Source organism: Halichoerus grypus, chromosome 2, assembly GCF_964656455.1.
Source record: "Halichoerus grypus chromosome 2, mHalGry1.hap1.1, whole genome shotgun sequence".
Classification (NCBI taxonomy): domain Eukaryota; kingdom Metazoa; phylum Chordata; class Mammalia; order Carnivora; family Phocidae; genus Halichoerus; species Halichoerus grypus.
This window is the reverse complement of record NC_135713.1, coordinates 86,215,468-86,235,975: the sequence shown is the minus strand read 5'-3', so window position 1 is coordinate 86,235,975 and position 20,508 is coordinate 86,215,468. Positions and strand designations below refer to the sequence as shown.

The 20,508-nt window shown below is 34.4% G+C and overlaps 2 long non-coding RNA genes across 6 annotated transcripts in view; one reads left to right on the top strand and one right to left on the bottom strand.

Annotated features, from left to right (window-relative positions):
* Nucleotides 1–20,508, bottom strand: part of LOC118538319 (uncharacterized) — a 373,755-nt gene that overhangs the window by 86,232 nt on the left and 267,015 nt on the right. The window lies entirely within an intron of this gene.
* LOC144381117 (uncharacterized) overlaps nucleotides 1–20,508 on the top strand; it is a 125,123-nt gene that overhangs the window by 98,108 nt on the left and 6,507 nt on the right. Inside the window, exon 4 of one of the 2 annotated variants that reach the window (XR_013445728.1) lies at nucleotides 3,691–3,801. The exons of the other annotated variant lie outside the window; for it this stretch is intronic. This is a non-coding gene — a long non-coding RNA (uncharacterized LOC144381117). Of the gene's footprint in view, nucleotides 1–3,690; nucleotides 3,802–20,508 lie in introns of those variants that run through there. 2 annotated transcript variants of the gene reach the window in all.

The window sequence follows — 20,508 nt, the reverse complement described above, 5'->3', positions numbered from 1 at the left end:
CCTGTTCTGGAAGGAGCATGTAGATAACCAGACCCACACAAGCCTTTGTCCCAATTTGACTGAAACTCCAAATATATGAATGTGAAGTTGCGGCTAGATGGGCTCAGACAAGATGGAAAAACAGCCTGAAGCACAGAACATTATGTGAAAATGAATATGAGCAATTAATCTGATAGAAATTTGAGATATCATACATTTTGAAGTCACCAAGATGTTGTCTAATTTTCTTTATTAGTTCTCCAAATTCCCATTGTTTATTGAATGATCACATGGAAGGCCAAACATATAACAGATGGATACATTATTGCAATCACTTTCACCCTTTCCAGAAAGAGAGAGAAATGCAAATACTTGATAACAACTTCATCAGGCATCCAATGGCTCAGGTAGAATTAGAATTCAAGACATCAAAAACCTCAATACCCAATTTAATCCTTTAACCACGAGTCCACACTCTCTTTCAAAATTGTTAATAGAAACAACATTGCCCTTTTTGAACAGCTGTAGATGCCCTATTGATCTGTATCACATACCATTTAACACTGGATGATTTGGCTAGGAAAAGCAATGTTCACTGTTCCATGGCAAATCAGACAACAATGCTAAGATAGGCTATAGAACCAGGAAAATAGTATAGGAGGTGGGGAAACAAACAACCACAAAGAACAAACCTCATCTGCATGTTTTTCGCAGCTATTTTTTACTCCGCAAGAAAGCAAAGTGGTAGAGTGCAACTGTATTAAAAGTAAAACTATTTTTGCCTAACGCAGATGTGGATCATGGGAATGGAAACCTAATAAACCAACAGCTGAAGGCCACATTATTGCCCTATCCTCCTCCCCTAGCTCATTTAGAAAATGACATGTTTTTCTTCACAATGTTTTCCCCCTCCTCTCTCTTTAGTGGCAGTAATGCTGAATGCTCTTGACATAATTCTTCGTTCACCCCTGACAGTCATTTTTTTGAATACTATCCCAGTAATAAAACACCTGACCTCAAGTCTTTCAAATGGCCATGGGCTTGGGTTACCCCAATTAGCTAGGCTCATTTGGAAGTATCCAGAGGAGTCAGGTGTCTCACTCTTCACTAAACTCAGCATTATGAGAGAATACATCGTTTTATTTAGGTCAATTTCTTTTTCTAGTGTATTTCTTTATTCTTCTATGATCTAAACATAGCAAAATAACAGGTTTAAAAGATAATCTACAAGTATATAGAACTCTGATAGTAAATATTTCTGCCTTGGAAGTCATACAGGACAACATTTCTAGTTCTCTGAGAGTTGCTTTTCAATATTCAAAGATAATTGAAAGAATTGTGTGTACAAGCATCAATGAAGAGCTATTTTATTTACATATAAGGTAGCTACAATTCTGCACAACTCAATGAAAATACATATGCACTTGTGCGCAGAGCACACATCTGTGAATATCTGAATATCTGGGTCAATATATTTGGGGGTACATAACTCCCAAATCAATAGCTCTTTATAAAAAACTCCTTAGATGTAGAAGAAAGAAGAAAATGTGTATTCTAGAGATAAAAGTATGTTTATTACATGTTTGTGTATTAACAAATGCAGGATTTGTCTCAAGAATCAAGTAGGGAGTTACTGTAAATAAGAACACTGAGATTTCTCTGAGAACTTTGGCAAAGGAATATGGGCATTTTCAACATAAATGAAATGTAAGAGAAATCAAAAGAGCATATTTAAAACATACGTTAAAGGAAGGGCCCTTTAGGGGGGAAATCGGAGGGGGAGATGAACCATGAGAGATGATGGACTCTGAAAAACAAACTGAGGGTTCTGGAGGGGAGGGGGCGGGGGGATGGGTTAGCCTGGTGATGGGTATTAAAGAGGGCACGTACTGCATGGAGCACTGGGTGTTATACGCAAACAATGAATCATGGAACACTACCTCAAAAACTAATGATGCAATGTATGGTGACTAACATAACATAATAATAAAAAAAAGCTGTTAATGAAGAAAAAAAAAAGTAAGGAACCTTTAATTTTTAAATTATTGTGAACCAAAATGCAGCTTTGTGTATCTGATATAACAATCTCTCTGCTCTCTTTATCTCATATTTAATATTCACCAATGAGTGCAAGACTTCTCAACAAAACTATAATTTTTCTTCACAAATCCTAAAAGATTGGTGTGTGCTATAAATTTTATCACTGGTCACATTTTTATTCCTTCTTAAAAAGAGTAAACCATAAGATTTCTTGACAGACAATACTTGAAATAGGATATGAAGTCCACACAACTAAGTTGGACAAAAAATGCACACTGAAATGAGTGCATATGTCTCCCAAAGACTACAAGCCTCTTTTTGATATACATGTAACTCAGTAAGGAGGGGAAAAGAAATTGAATTTAGCTGATGCAAATGAAATTAAAACTAAATTGGTTGTCACATCAAACTGATATTAACTATGTAAATGTTTTCTGTTTATAAAACTACAGTTTAGAGAGTATAATGCTGCAAAAATACGAATAGTTTTGTGTTCATTTAAAATAAAAATTAAAAGAGAGTGTGGAATTGTTTACAATCTTTCCCACTCACCCATGTACTATTGAAGGGACTATGAACCATGAAAGCTGTGTTCATAGAGTATTGAGATAAATGTGCACATACATACACACGTCAATACACATGCATACTTTCTGGCCAGGCAGTATCCCATTACATCATTGCTTCAAATGCATTCATTCTCTTCAATATTGTTGGCTGTTTCAGGTTAACTACCAAAATCATTTGCCTGAGAAGCGAGATTTAATTGTCTTACAACTACCTCTGTGAGGTACAATAGGGATTACAAGTACCCATTGATTATACTATTGGGTAGAATAAGGGACTCTTATTCTAGCATTTCTCATTCATTTTGTCATTGCATTCTCTTTGAAAGAGACCAAATGGGTCCCAGCAGGTGAAAGCAAAGAAACCTGAAAGGCCCCCTTTGATGAATGACAATACCACAACCACCCTCCCCCACCATTTTTGGAGATTATAAAACCTTATTAAATCATGCCCTGTTAGATATTGATTGAGAGGGAGCTAAACTAAAACCAACAATAGCAGCATGGATCAGAGAACACTGCTTTCATCAATGGGCACTAAACACAGCTAAGCTTTCCAATCCTTGGGGGGGGGGCTTTTTTTTTTTTTTACTATTTACTTTTGTTTAAACCATTATCCCAGAAAGTCATACAATTATAGCAGCTTTGTCAGTCAAGAATAGATCGTAGTTGTCTAGCACTTCATCTTTTTTAATGTAGCAGTGTACTGCACAAACAATATTATACTTGGTTAAGATTCAGGATTATTATTATGATTATTGGGGGGGTGCAATTCTGGGTAATTATCATAATTATTCTTGACTCTGGGACCCCTTTGATGACAAGCCTGCTTTAAAAAGTAAACCACTTGGACATAACAACCCAAGATATTTGAAAAGAGGCTGCTGCCAGAATCAGAGTTGAAAACTCACCCATATTTTAAGGCTATCTTGATTATCAGGCTGTTTGCGTTCCTGGGCTGTCTTTTCTGCCATCTGTGAGCGCCACAGCAAACAACCCCTTTATGACAATCACCTCAGTATAAGTTGAATATGTCTGCTTCAGAAGAGACTTCTGTAATAAGACTCTGTGCTAATTAACTGTCAGCTTTTTTTTTTTTAATCAGCAGAGTGAATTTCAGAAAGTAAAGGAAAGACATTTCACCAAAAACTCCTAAACAAGAATTCAGTTTATGTGCTAGACTATGACTTCTCCTTGTTCTCAGGCCTTCCTCTAAGTAAATCTGTTTGCTTTAATTACTTCTCATGTGATAAAGATTTTCATTTTTCTTGCCAGTTGACTATGGGTAATAACATTTGCTCCTCCCTCTAGACATCTACTTGATTCAATAACTTCACCAAAAGGAAAAAAGAAAAGAAAAGAAAAGAAAAAAAGGAAAGGAGAAGAAAAGAAGAGGACAGGAGAGGAGAGGCGAGAGGAAAAGGAAGGAAGGAGAGAAAGAAAATATGCAGGTGTAAAGGCAACTTTTTTGTGCTAGAAATAGTAGTTACATGGTTTAAAAAAAAGGCAGCTAGTATTGCTCTTGAAAACAATCATAGTTAAAAGGGCTAGATACTGAAATTAGTAGTTTGCTATCAAAGATGAATAATTTCCTATTCAAGAGAAATAATTATTTGTAGAAACAGCATTATATGCCATGAAAATGACATTTGAAAAAAAAAAATTCCTAGCAACTATCACTGTCTTGGAAGACTATAGAAATCAAGGCTTGTGCAAAATAAAAACAAATCTATTTTGCTGAATTCTTTTCTAGTTGGTAGATAAAAACAGTAGTAACTATTTGAATTAAAGCATTAATATTTCCTTTAAAAAATAAAACTTAGGAATTAATGCAAAGGTTTTTATTTTGTTAGAATCACCTCTGAATTATGGATCTCCAAAACAAACAAAGGAAATACAAATTTGGATTTGTAAGTTGGATACGGTAAACATAAAAAATGAGAACAGCATGAAATTACTTTGTTTTTGGGCAAATTTTTATTTCTTTTCACACAATATTCACTCAATTTTCCAAATTTTAAATTGCATCTATAAATTAAATTTTATTATTGAATGATATAAAATGTACTCAAAACTTTATCATATTGCTAATCAATATTTTCCATTTCTGGAGTCTCCTATTAGTTAGCTTAAACTTTGAAATTAGGCATTATATTCTTTTAACATTTTTAAACACTTGGCATCAAATATTATAATTCATAAATTTTATTTCTCTATTTTTATTTCTACACCTTCCTAATGCTATACTTTAAATAAAAACTTTAAAGTACTAAGTATGCCTTACACTTTTAAATCAATATATCTAATTAGTATTTAAAAAATTTTTTTGAAAGGATGGTTAACAAACAAAAAAGTTGCCAAGCTATGTATTGGGTGATAGTCTCTTTAAGCATGATGGTGTCTATACATTTTTATAAATGCTGCAAGCCATTTTAAAAGCTTTAAATTTTCATACAGTACCTGATATAGATAACTAAATGACAAAATCTGTTGCTAATATTATTTTCATTAGATTTGACTTTTTTCAAGTGAATGTTACCTGTCAGTTTCATACTGATTTGTTCAGTTCCTTTGCTGATTTGTATTTCCTAAAAGAAATCTGAGAATTATTCTCTTAACGTATAATAAATTTTTAATTCAGTCATCAATTGGCAATTTTAGATGGCCCTCTATCTTAGGCAAGTAGCTAGAATGTAAAATAACTGACCATTTAAGTTTCAGTAATAGTATTTTTAAAATGTCCTTAAAGTACCTTTTTCTGTTTTCCATTTTTTTTTACATGCTGTAATTTTAACTCTTCTTTAAATTGCCTGGGAAAATTATACAGAAATAATTCTATTTAATAATAAATCATTATAGTGAGAAAATTATCAAAATTGTGTTCAGTATCCTTCATATGTGAGAATAATTAATAATAGATTGCAAAAAATTCATACTGTAATGTATTTAGAGGTGCCTTTCATGAGTTTTTTCTCTTTCATCCATTTAAAGATTGCAAACAAGTGAGAAATTATTTTGGTTTCGACACTAAAACATAATAGTCCCAATGCTTATAATTTTCCTTAAAATTGAAATTTAATGCTGTTCTGTTCTTTTATTATGTGGCCTTTTGTGGTCAAACTACATAGATGATCTTTTAGTAAGTTCTGTGATCTCTGTCTAGAATTTTGCATGTTTAGCATGTTCATAAATACTGTGCCCAATTACTTATTTAACAGTTTTAATAATACTATAAAATGATTTCAATCTGTATTAGAACTGTAGTGAAAAAAGAAAAGTGCTACATATTTTGCTTAATTTTTTTAACTGCTGAGAACACAGAAAGAAGCCTATCTCATAGAATTTTACTCTTTATGCATGATCACATATACTTTTTTTCTTCAATGACTCATTTATCAAAGTGTTAAAGAAAAATAAAGAGATTTTTCTTCTAAAGACTCTCCTAAAGCCAATCTGCAGGATTATTTTGAAGTATACACAAAGTATTACTCCCCTCTACCTTAGAAAAACATTCCCTCAAACAGTCCCATGCATGTGACATAAAGTAAAAATTGAATAAATTGTTTAAATGAATAACTGTGCTGAAAATATCCTAAATGCTATTAGCATCTACTCCACAAAATGGTTTCTGTTGCATTAAATATGATTTATTTTTCCTAGTGATACCTGTCATACTCACTTTGTTACTGGGGGGAGGGGAGCAGAGCTAATTTTCACTAAGTTGAAGTATGTTACTACAAGAAATAACAATTCAATGAAATAGAAATTGGATTTTTAAAATTGAGTTGGTAGGAACATCTTAATTATTTCTTTTCAGACACATCTAACTCATGGGAATGTTTATTTGTGGTAGATTCACTGGAATGAATTTTGACAAAATGTTTCGTCATTTCTGAAGTTGGTAAGTACCCGATACAGTGCTTTCTACACATGAAGTTTCTTCTCTCTCAAAATCTTACATTTTCTCTATACTCAGTTATTGAAAATTTTAAGAAAATTTAGTTTCTCAGGACAGGAGATAATTATAGTATTTTTCACACAGAACTTTGTAAAACTGTCAGATTGCTTGACTTTGTTCCTGGAGCTTTCACATACAGATATTGGATGGACTCTGCTACAGTTTCCCTATGATTTATGAGGGTGAAATACTAACAGTAGCACTCTCTTCAGTTTCCAAGAGATGTTTACATATCGAAGCTAAAGGCTTTCTTTTGACCTGACCCAGGCCTTCCAGTCCAAGCTCAGCGCATATTCACAAAGTACATGCATTAATTTTCTCATTCAGCATAGGGAAGTTGGAAACATATGTTAAGAGAATTCTTAGAAGCCAAACTCCTTAGAGGGAAAATCTGAGAAGAAAAGTCAAATCTCCTTACTTTCAGGCTAAACGGTAAAGTCCCAGGTTCCACTGGAAGATTTCATTGGAAAGTCAGTCAGCAACACTCCTCTTTTGTCTCTTCTTACAAAGTAGGACCACTGCGAGGCAATGAGACATTTGGATGGTCTTCTTTACAGCAGCGACCCTGAGAGTCTATACACAAGTTTCACTGAAGCCTGTACCCTCTCCACGCCCCACTGCTCAACCCATTTATCAAACTCTTCTTTTGGAATTACCTTCAACGTGCAATAATTAGCTACTAGAAACATATTCTGACTTTACGGTCAGACTTCATGTTTAAACCCAAAGCACAGATATCCACGTTTACCACACCTAACTCCACATGTTTCCCAAAGTCAGTCTTCTTTTATTGGACAAAGATTTTCCATTATAAAAAATGTTCAAAAGAGTGGGCAGTAGCATATGAGGGCAATTATCAAGAGGACTCCCAATACTGGTTTGAGCAATGGTAGCATCATTGAAATGAGTATTTAATACCTACAAGATGACCACTTTGAAGCATTTGATTTTGATGAATGTTTGGTTATATTAATTAAAATCATCAGTCACTCAGCCCTTGAATATCTGCCTGTCACAGTCTCTTCTAGCTCTGCATGAAGCATGACTTGAAAACATACACTTCACAGTCACAGTCCCTTTGGAGGTAGGCCTTGTGAGTGATAAGGCTTCTTTGTTTATTTGCACAGTTGGTAAAAAATTTAAGACAAATTTTAACATATAGACTAATATTTAATATATTTTCAGAAAACATTGAATCACCACACATGTAAATTTGTTAAGTTAGGTAAATTTAAATTAAAGAAAAATATTGGGTCCAAAAAGACACAAATTTTAGAATATAGTTATATGAACATTTAGTTAATGCATCAAATGTATGCACCCAAATCTAAAATTTTGTTTTTAAGATAAAGTATACATACCAGTGTTTAAATGTTTTCAAAGGGTTTAGCAAAAACCACCCGATAATTTTAATAACAGTTGTTTTACATATGTATTTTTAAATTTAAGAACATGTTCAATTATGTTGAATTACGTATGCACCAAATTTTGAATTTCTAATTTTCTTTTAAAGTTAATTTCTCTATTTTCAACAAAGACCATATATGTTTGATATACATTTTTCCCTTCTGAAAGGTAGGTTAACAGATTGTTTTGTGAATGCAATTTACCGTAAAGAAGTAACTATGTGATGTACTTGGTATGTGAGAATTCCTAGTCTTGCCTAGCAGTGTACGTGGACTCTAGTATCTTTGCATAACTTGGTGTGCCTTGCCATTATGAACTAATTATTCCAGTAAAAAAGAGGAAAGTAAATTCAGGTTTCTCTGTCTTAATTCAGCAATGGAGTCTTCTCAGAGTGTTAACTTGGATGCAACTTCTTAAATTTCAGAAACATTTACCAACTCCACCTCTAGAAGATGACGAAAAGGAAATCATAAACATCGCAACCAAGAGACCCTGTATTAAACACATGGCAGGAACGTCATTGCTCTCTGATTGATGAATGTGTTGTCTTTTGTGTGGCCAATTCATTTTTCTCTTGTATGACATATTATGTTATTAAGGATTTTTAAGATTGGCTACAGGTTTTCATTCACTCACTGATTTTCTTTATTCAAAGAAGTCATTATTTTATTATTTATGTGGCTCTAAAATTATTCTTAGAGATTATTCTCTCACCATCTAGTTAGTACATCGTATTTTGTCTATTATATCATGGTTTAGAACTTAGAAATCAGTCTTTCCTAGCCTTGCTACCTAAACAATGAGCTTTCATGAGCTCCTCCTCCAGTTTTGACTATAAGAAATCATGTCATCCTCTTAAGTTATTTTATTTCTCTTTTGACTTAGATAAGAATCTAATGCTGAATCTTTTTAATAGCTTAGGGAAAAAATCGTAAAACTCCATTTTTTATTACTGCAATTTATAGGTTTCTGTGACACATTCAGTTTAGAAAAAGAAAGCTGGATCATTTGAGAAAATGTTCAAAATCACAGTAAGATAGATCTAGGTAACTGCCTTCCTAAAATACTAAAATAACAGGCACACTTACTTAGTGATTAAGACAAAATATGAGAACAAGGAGCAAGAATTTGGAAACATATTTCCCTTAATATATTAGAATTACCCTGAGGGCAATTATCCTGAAGCTTACATCCTCACCCCATCCTCTCTGGTTCCTTCTGCAGGCTGTATAGAGAATAATTTCCTATGCTTCTGAAAGGTCTGATCTTAACAGTTTCTCTACCTCCGCACTTTTGGCTTCCTTTACTTTTGCCTTCTTATTCATTGGTTTGTTGTTATTTTTACAATAGTTTAGAAGCTACTAAGCACCACTTCATTGAAGTATGACTTGTTGTATTGTATGTATTGAGTTTGTTCTTAGAGCCATGGGCTGGACAATCTTTCTGATACTGTGGCTCTGAAGTTATTATTTCTAGCGAAGTAAGAGATTTTCAGCTCCAACATCTAACATCTGTTATTTGCTCTCAGCTTCTACCACATGGAGGGAACTCAATACTGCTTTCTTCATACGTATTAGATTTTAAATTTCTGGAGGGCAGAGATGCTTTCATTTGCTTTTCCTCTTAATTATCCCTTCCTTGTGAAATTTGGTTTTGCTTATAGTAGGTGCTAAGAAACTTTATTGAAGGACTTGTCTGCCATTAATACTTCCTCTGAAGTGAAACTTGTATAGTCTATGAGAAAATCCAATAAAAGGTATCTGCTTGCCGAGTCAGCTTGGTGAAAATCTTTTCTTTTCACCATTAGTGTGCTTCTGAGCAAATTTCTCAGACTTTCCAGACTCTTTCCAGAGATAGAGTCATTTGATTGTACCTGTATCTTCCTGGTCTAGATGAGTCCCAGTATGGACTAGGGGGCAGAAAAAGGACTGGACTGAAGAAGTTTCAGCTTACTCCTTTGGCAAGTCACACTTGCTGTACCAGCTCTGACCTTCAACCTCAGTTTGGTGAAGTGGCTTCTGCCTTATTTCTTTTGTCTGGGCAACTGTCTTTGTCATTGCCCATGGCATTTTTTTTCTAGAGCCAGACCTTTCCTTATTCTTATTAATGCCCCTTGAGGCTAGAGTCAGTTGTCAGAATTTACCTCATGCAAATGGACTCTATATCCTTCCAAGACAAATGCCAAGATACAGAATTCCTTGGCAGAGGCTGCTTTTTAAGACCATTCTCATCTTTTGCTATATTCCCTATCCAGAACTCCTGTCATTAATAGAGACCCATTGCCACTTCATAGTAGATCCCCTGGATCTGTGCCATAACCCAGAGGAGACAGCTTCCAGGTTTGTGTTGAGTCATTGCCCACTCATGGCTACCCTGGTCCAGGTAAAGATCTAGTGCAAAGCCCAAGCCCTGCAAGCCTGCTCTGTTCCACCACTGTTATTGTTAGCCTGGCCCTGGATGCCTGTACCTACAGAGATGTTGGGCCATTAGCTCCTCATGCTTCTATTAGAACCAAAATCAAGAGGATAGTGAACAGGGTACAAAAGATTAGGAAATTCTGATTGTACTTGCAGCCCAATCTAGTAATAGGCAGAGGGATAGCAAGAACCTAAATGAGTAAAAGCCAACTGGCTTTCTTAAAATAATGATCCCAGTATCATAATCACACAGATAGATTTGAAAATATTCCATATCTTGATGTTACATCTAAGCATGCTGAAGCAGTACTGAGCAACACAAATGCTGGCTTTTTGTCTCTTTATGCTTCCACGCCTTAACATATAAAATCACCATTTTTAAAAAGTAGATTTTTTTTTTTAAAGAAATGAGACACAAAACACATCTTTATATGCCAATCATTGATTATGCTACCAATAATAACTTTAAGCACCTGGACATTTGAGAGCAATTTACATCAAACTCGTGCTTTTCTGGAGAAACATTTACCATCTGCATAATGTAGGATGATATTTCCAGTTAATACCTACTTCATATCTGGGGTAGGTACTAAGAATGAAAAAGACGTTGCTTATGAAAGGCTTGTTTCTTGACAGTGCATGAATAGTGTAACCATCAGTTTGTGTTCTATTGAAATGATCAATAGAGAGCCAACTTTTTTCTACTTATAATTGCCAATGACAGAAACGATGGACATTATTATTTCTGTCTGAAAATAAAGCCCATTTCTGCAGTTCTGTGATTCTGGTTTCTTCATGCTATGTAGTAAATGCTTCCAATTAGAACACACAAAAAGGACCATTTTATACCTTATGTTTTCTAAATAAAGTTTGCATTTGAGCCAATCTGGACCTTATCAAGAAAATACAGATGTCAGGTTTTTTTTCCAATGGGACAATATTTGATCACAGGCTTCAAAGCAATTTTATGTGATATAGAAAATTATTATACAAAATGGCAAGATACAGAGCTATTAATGGCTAAAACATTAATTTTTATTGACTAAACACTAGTAACACCTGATTATCTATACCCATGACTGCCACCTGAACCTAAGTTTTCATCCGTTACTCTTTATCCTGGACAAATTCAGAGCATGTTATGAAAGTCAGTCCCATATTAGCTTAGTAAGTATTTTCCAAGATGGTGAACTAACAATAGTGTTTGTTTTGTGACCAGGAGAGTCACGCTCACTCACTTCATCATTACATTTCTCCAGATGGTTTTAAACAGAAAACCTCTGGTGAAGAAAGAGGCAAGCTACCAGTGTCCATCTGCTTTGGTTCCCAGCTCATTTCTTTTTATTGATTTTACATTTTGGCCAATTAATGTATTTGGTTTATAATGTTCTCTTTTTTATTCAAGAGGATGCCTCTACCCATTGTAGCTTCTCTGGCACACACACACTCCAAATGACAGCAGCTGGTGGGGGGGTCACCACAGCAACTTGCTAATTTCAATTGTCATGATGCGTTGAGTTCATCTTAGAGTTTCAAGCCAATTCACCCTTTCCTTAGGAGGAGAAAGTCAGGATTGACTTATCTACAGGAAAGGAAAGGAAAGGAAAAAGGAAAGGAAAGGAAAGGAAAGGAAAGGAAAGGAAAGGAAAGGAAAGGAAAGGAAAGGAAAGGAAAGGAAAAAAGGAAAAGGAAAAGGAAAGAAAGAAAGAAAGAAAGAAAGAAAGAAAGAAAGAAAGAAAGAAAGAAAGAAAGAAAGAGAAAGAAAGAAAGAAAGGAAAGAAAGAAAGAAAGAGAAAGAGAAAGAGGGAGGGAGAGGAGGGAGGGAGGGAGAGAGAGAGGGGAAGGGAAGAGAGAGAGAAAGAAAAGAAGAAAGACCCACAGAATTCCTTTTCCTTGAATTGCTGATATGCCAAAACAGGAAGTGAAGAACAAGGGAAGCTTCTGGGTTCATGCTGTGATTTAAGAAAGGAAATAGTTCCCACAGGAAAATCACATACTATTGTGTTTTGGCATTGCATGTTAGGAAACAAAGAGGCTAGATTTTTTTCTTTTCAAAGAGGCAAATGGGACAGTAAAGTGATACAGCTATAGTTTCTATTCTCTAGTCTCTTTATAGAGAAAAGGACTGTGTGGTTTTGTGAACAATCACATATATTTTTATATTATTCTCAGTGGCACTGACATGCATACTTCTGGTTTTTGGATTTAATTTCTGTATTTGTGTCCAAAAATCTTTTTTGAAGATCAGTTAGTTGTTAAACAAACCTTAGAATAATTTACTAGTTTTGTTGTGAAGGCTGTGGAGTATAATTTTCAAGTTTGGGCATTTGACTTAGATTTAGAAAAATTTTAGAAAATACAGTTACCAAGTGTAGCTATTTAATCTAGTTGTTTTAAAGGGTTAACTGTGTGCAAAAAAAAAAAAAAAAAAAAAGTCTTTTACTTTATTTTTTTTCATCAGTCATTAACATAGCTGCCATGCTGTGATTTTCTCCTTTATGACTTTCTTTAAATAGACATACCAAAAGAAATGTTATGTGAGTCAGTCAGTCTAAAGCTTTCTTGCTTGTTCCATAATTAAATAATGCCATTCTTAAAGAGAGAAAAACATCTATTTTAGGAATTTGCTCTTAAGAAAAAAAAAAACACCTTTTATTTGAACAAAATGCAATCAATGCAAAAAATGGCAGTTTGAAATTTTATTATATGGATGATTGTCTCAATTCTTTTTTAATTTTCTTAGTGTAAAAGTGGCTTTTTTTATTGATTTACTACAAAATCCTGAATAAAACATAAACTGTTTTATTTTTCTAACCTCTAAATAAAGATAATACTTAGCATATAGATTATTTTGAGGAGCAAAATGTTAATGATATTAAATTATTTTAATTGAAGTAAACAGCTCTCTGAAATAAGGATATTCAAATATTAATTGTTCTGTACTCCAAATCATCTTTTGTCTTGCTTTTCAATTATTTAGTCTGTTTTTTGATAAAAATTAAGAGTTCATGATGATTTACTGCATGCAAAGATCAAATTATTATTCAGCTATTTAATGTAAGAGAAATCTCTGGGTAGTACTGAACTTTTAGGTAAGTGACTTGACACTTTTTCATCCTATTTATATTTTAAAAGTTTATTTAAAAATAAATATTTACAACTGTTTCTAAGCAAGAGAAAAACACAAGAAAAGAACAGAGGATAATACTTTAATAGGAAAAGCTGGGCAAGCACTGTTCATGTGGCAGTTACGAGTTTGTCCTGATCTTGTCTGTTCTTTATTCAAGCCTGTCTTTTCAAACTCACCCTCACCTAACCTGACCTGCCTGTCTTAGATCACACACAAGAACAATTGTTCAGGAGGGGTTCTGTGTTGATACCTTCACCATTTAGTGAAGGATTAAGGTGAGATAGAAAAAGAGCTGTAATAATCCCCATAATTAAAAAATCAGACTCCATCTCCTTCTTACCACCCCTGACTGTGTCATCTAAATAACACGAGCACCTCCCCACTCCCACTCCCCCATCTAGGCTCCCTTTCTTGACTCTTCTGGAAAGTTATAAGAAAAGAATACAAAGGAGGGTATTTAAAAGAGAAAATGAGAAGATGAAGCAGAGCAGAGAATTAAGGCAAAAGATGGGAGGATGTCTCTTGAGGAGTTCTTACCCACTTGAAGTGTGGGCAGCAGAATTAGGACAACCAAAAGAATTCAAAGATGGCTTTTTCACTGTAACTACAGAGATCATCAGGGCTTGGAGTCAGACCACATGGTTTCTAATCCTGGATTTACCACTCTAGCTCTGCAGCCTCTAGCAAATTATCTAACCTCATCTATAAAATAGGGATAATGATAGTCCTACCTCAGAGAGCTATGAGGATGAAATTAGATACTATATAAAGCACCTACCAGAGCACAATTAGTAAATGCTACTACTATTGCTGTACCTTCAGTCATCAAGCATTGTACTAGTCACAAAACTATATATCTGAAATGATTGATGATTTCCCTGAAAAGCCTAAGCTACCAAAGGAGACCATGACTCCAGAAGTAAAAGCCTGTCTTTGCACGTTTCAATGGTGACTCCATCTCAAAAGGCCACAATAAAGCAACCCAGACATATTGGTAGGAACAAGGTAACCTAAGGTAACAGTGGTAGCCATCTAAAGACAAGGATTCTTATTCTGAGGATCAGGGACATTCCAAAACTCAGGCCTTCAGAAACTTTATGATTTTCTGGGAGAGAAGGGCTTTAGCCTTTAGCCAATTTCCAGTGATATTCAGAATGTTAATGAATTTGCCTGCCATCTTTACTTCAAATAAATTTAAGAAGGAAATTAGCTATGTTACCATATCCAATAGGCAGGCATGAATACCAATTGGTACAATTCACAGGGCTTCTCTGGCCACAGGCCAGGTTCCCACATTGATTCTGAAGACCCTAGATTTCAGCTAGGGAGGTAAGAACAGATGATCTGCTCTGGTTTGAATAAGTCTGATTTGGTAATGTTTATTTTTCCCTCAAATAACCTTTCTTATCTAAAGGATTTATATGGTTCTCTCTGGCACTAAATGTTCAAATCTACCCTTGAGTTTCCACTAATAGGCCAGCAACTCCAGTACTAAAAGGGCTTTTTATATGTTCCTTTAATAAAGGCGTTTTGGCCACTGTGTTATGGGTACTCATGTAGTATAGGTCTATGGGCCTCAGGCAAAGTCCAGATGCTCCAACCATGAAATAGGCAGTGAGACTTGCCAGTTCTACCACAGGTACAAAGAAGTATAAGGCCAGCTACCCAAAAGCCTGATTCGACAATTTTAAGAAACGGCTAGTATAATTGAATCCATAATTATCACCTAGGATTCAGAGAAGGGTTTCTCCATTTGCCACCTGCTTTTTGATCCTGCAACAATATTCATATAGTTTTCCAAGCACTTCATCCTGAAGTAAAAGCCAGTCATGTCTAAATTTAAATATTTTGTATTACTTGCAAATAGCACGTCAAAAAATCCTATTTTATAAGCTATTTGATATATAAGAATCCCTAGGATCTTTGGTATAATCTCTTCAAAGTCATTTTTCCCCTCTTAAAATAAGGATGTTTTCTTTTTCTTTTATTTTCTTTTTTACAAAACTGAAAAGAAATTAAACTCACTCACACCAAATCAAGTACTATAACCCACGAGATTTAAATAAATTTTGAATTTGACAAAATTCATTTTTACTATTATTAGTGATCATCATGTAGAATGTAACATGAACCCAGTGCTTAGACTAATTAAAACATCTTCTTAAATAAGTTTTTGTGATAATTCACAAATTTTTTCTGGTAGCAAGCAATAAAGGTTTTGATTAAAAAGTATTTCCATGCTTTAATATAACATATAAGTTATTAATATTACATATTTGTGTGGATATTTCCTATAATTAACATATATGGACATAAGAGCATTATACTGAATATGTGTATTTTTAAAATACAAGATAATTCCATTAAAAAGTGAGAGAAGTATGTAATATCTGGGCTACAACAAAGCACGTGACATATGAAAACTATTTCTGGAGCTCCCATTTATATATTAGAAATATAAAGTCAGAGTTAGAGTTGGACTACATCAATCTCAGTTTCATTAACTACCTCCAGAATCACAACCTCATCCCTATTTTTCAATTTGGCTTCACTGACCTGAGCTCAGAAATACTGTCTGAAACTGGGGTGTTTTTATAATGAGTTGTTTGTGGGATGTACAATTTATGAAAACCAGGTAAATTAGGAAATTTGGATTCTTTAAAAAAATGAGAAAGTTCAGTTCATTCTCTTGTTGCTTTTTTGTTATTTTATTTTTTGTTAATAGTGGTTGACACAGTAAAATCTACACTGCACTTTCACGTTATTTTCTCTTACAAGTCTTCAGCCCCTACCGTTTCGTCTGTTCTGTCAGCTAATTAAACACATAAACCTGTGAGGAAGCTACTGTTAAATCCACTCTGCTTACAAAGATGATTTCTCAATAGGCCTGATGTCGAATGTGTTTGAGGTGCACAGCATAACATCCTCAGGAAGACAAATACGTCTACTCATGAGCTGCCAACTGATATTCATGATTGCTTCAAACTGGACACTGGTATGAATCACTTACCACAAACATTTGTGGGGAAAAAAGCTTGGACTTCCCAGAATAGGTGAGATAATCCAATAAAATAATTTATCTCCAAAAGATGTGTTTATAAGTTTTTTAAAGTGAGCATTGGCTTATTTAAAAAATTGAAAAGGTTATTATGTAAAATTGAAACAGAAAATATATATTCAAATCATTTCTTTAACATAAAAATACTTGTTTTTCATGTCTTTCCAAAAACCAGATGTGGTTAGTTCCATGTCCTAACTTTATTAACAATGTCCTTTGTGGCTATGCCATTTAAATCAATTTATCTGTTTTCAGGTGTAATAGTTAAAGTACAATTAGTACATATATAAATATTTACTGTCTGCTACAAAGATAATTAATTAGATCTAGTACCCAGAAATTTTTTTTGCATGCTATAAATCACTTGATTTCAACAAATGGTACTACACAAGCCTTGGTAAACTAAATGCTGTTTGACTTATCATTGCTAAATAATTGAATAAAGAGAAGAGCTAGGTAAATGGTGTGGAAAAAATATCTAACATCACTCTTATCAAAATGAAAGTTGCTTTGAAAATGAAACACAATTTCAGCTTTTGTAGCTAGTACAATCATTTTCTTACCTTTATTTCAGTAAAACACTTTTCCCCTACAATTTACACGTATACACAATATGCAATGTAACTGTCCTTGTGATGCCTCAATTTCAACAAATGATTTTTTTCTTTTAATTATCTAGCTTTATTTTTGGACATAGAACAATTGATTGTACATGTCATTAACCAAGCTCAAAGCACATTTGCATGTATTATTATTACATAATATCATGAATTTGGGAGGTGACTGGGGAGTTAATTACTAGTAGGTAAAATTACTCTTGATATTAATCACAAATCTATCACTGAAAATTACAAGTATACAGTATTGTGTTTTGGATCTTGGGGCATCAGATCTATGGGTTTTTTAATAATTACTTATTTTACTAAATAATACATCCTGAATATGCTTAAATATAGATCGGAAAGCCTTCAGATCTGGGGCATAGAGTGAATCTTTCATTTTTTGTGTGTGTGTTGGATACAGTTAAGATACTGTTAAGGGAATATAAGTTTTGAGTTTTCTTTTTCAGTGTCTTGGACATTTGGGAGATGTATTATCCTTTTTCTATTGAAATTCCCATCATGTCTCATGCAGAGTGGTGAACTACACCCTGTAAGATCTCACTCAATACATTCTAGAGGAGTGGTTATTAATGAAAGAAATCACTCCCCAGACATACATATTATGGGACAATCATAAAGAAATAAGGGGGAATTTCCTTGTTTGTAATACATTTCACAGTGAATACTTTCACTGTTAAACAGTCTTACCTTCTGACTTGATTGATTTTTAGGTGATCATGGGATTTTCCTACTTCTATTACTGACCTATATTACCTGGTACATTATGAAAATAAAGTGTGACTTGACTAGAGTCTGTTAATAGAAGCCTAATATCCCAGATGAGCTTTTAGAGACTTGTACCTTAAGTTCACCTGAGGCATTTTTGCAGAATTATAACTTAATACAGCTAGCAAAGACCTGGATTCCTAGGTAAGTATAGGAAAACTTGCTCTTTCCTAATACTAATGTTCCCACATCTCTCTATCTGCTATTATCCAAGCCTTGGCTCCATCCAAGGAAATGAAAGGAAATAAGACAAGTTAAACATGCCTAGGTGCCTAGAGAAAAGATTCACTTGAGTTCTCACAATATTATGAAGAAATCTTCTAAACTTAACACCCCCAGTGACTCACTTTCTTGAAGAAAATACTTTGTATGACTCCTGTAGTTAAACTCAGCCCACCTTCTAGTTATTCTCACTTGCCTATTTTCCATTGTGGTTCTAATCCCCAATTACTTACATTTACATCTGTTAATAGAAAACTTCTAATTTCCTAAATTCTCAGTAATTTAACAGTCATTAGAGACTACTCTAGGTTAAGGTAACAGGAAATTCCAAAGATTAGATATAAACTATCACTGTCTAAAGGCAAGCAAAAAATTATCTATTGTATACATATATATCTTTCCTCAAGAAAATATATTTTACATAATATTTATAATATTTAAGCATTCCCTATATGCAACCACTGAATTACATGCTTTGAATGCATTATTTCATTGAGTCTCATAACAACCCAGTGAGTTAAGAATAACCATTTTTCCCATTTTGCAGAAGAGGAAACTGATAAATTTACCTGTGGATTAATCCCAGTAGAATCATCTGGAAGGCTTTGATGAAATTGCAATCTCTTAGGTACAAGCCAGTTCCCCAGATAATTTTGATACATACTGGGTTAAGAATCACCCATTAAAAAAAAAAAAAAAAAAGAATCACCCATTTAATGGATTTTAAATTTAATTGCTTATTACATATCTATAAATATCTTCATACTAATTCAAATACATATTTATAGTGACCTGCATTATCACCACTGAAAGCTGATTAAATAGTGCTCATCTGGTGATCTTTTAAAGCCAATGCATCATTGCAGATGATCTGATATTATCCTTGAGAAAAGCAATGATATGAAGGCCAATATTTGGTTTATAAGGCATTCTATGAGGCTAGGTAGGGCACAAATATTCCACGAATGATTCACTCAGGTGAAAAGCCTCTAATCTGTGGCAAGGGCAGAATTTTTTTAACTAAAAAAATAATAAAAAATTAAAAAATTTGTTTGATCTAATTTCCATGGAACCTCTTATGCTTCAGGTACTGTACTGATCTCAGGAATAAATGTTGATAAGAACAATTCCTGGGAGAAGCAGGTTGAGCCCAGTGGACCCCCTGAGTTGAGGACGACAATAGGGGAAGACCAAGGGGCTAAGTTATGAAGGGCAGAATACCAGAGAGGAAAAAGTTTCACAGAGAAATTACTCAAAGGATCTGCAGAGAGCCCCCCCCCCCTTGAGTATTAAGTGGAGTATTAATCCCCATTTGCAGGTAAAGAAACTGCCCAAGGTTAAGGAAAGAGCTACCTGAAAGGATTAGAAGAAGCAATATTCAGCACTCACACAGGGCCAAAAATAGTGCCTGTTCCTACCAAACTGGAAAGCTTCATAATTCATGAAGCATTGAGTGGAGGCTCCTGTCTCAGTAGTAGGAAATAAAGAGCACTAAGCTTTCTTTAATTATAAATCTTTTTTTTTTTTTTTAAGAGAGAGAGAATGAGCATAAGCAGGGGAGAGGGGGAGGGGCAGGGGAGAGGGATAGAGGGAATCATAAGCAAACTCCACTCCCAGTACAGAGCCCAACTTGAGTCTCGATCTCATGACCCTGAGATCATGACCTGAGCCGAAATCAAGAATCCACACTCAACCAACTGAGCCACCCAGGTGCCCCTTTAAGTCTTAAGCAAGACCCAGAAGGACCAAACTAGTCCCAAGTAACATAAGTGCATGCAATAGCAAAGCTCAAGAAAATTTATAGGAATATGAAAACATTCAGCACTCAGCAAGGTCAAATTCACAATGTCTAGATCTGATTAAAAATTTCCAGGCATGAAATGATACAAAAATACAGATTTGAAGGGGTACATGCACTCCAATGTTTATAGCAGTATTATCAACAATAGCCAAACTATGGAGAAAGCCCAAATGTCCATCAACTAATGAATGGATAAAGAAGATGTTGTGTATATATACACAGTGAAATATTACCTTGCCATTTGCAATGACATGGATGGAGCTAGAGTGTATTATGCTAAGTGATAACTCAGTCAGAGAAAGACAAATACCATATGATCTCACTCGTATGTGGAATTTAAGAAGGAAAACAGATGAACATATGGGAAGGTGGGGAAAAGGAGAGAGGGAAACAAACCATAAGAGACTCTTAACAACAGAGAACAAACTGAGGGTTGATGGAGGAAGGGGGGTGGGGGATGGGCTAGATGGGTGATGGGTGTCAAAGAGGGCACTTGATATGATGAGCACCGGGTGTTGTGTGTAAGTGATGAATCACTAAAT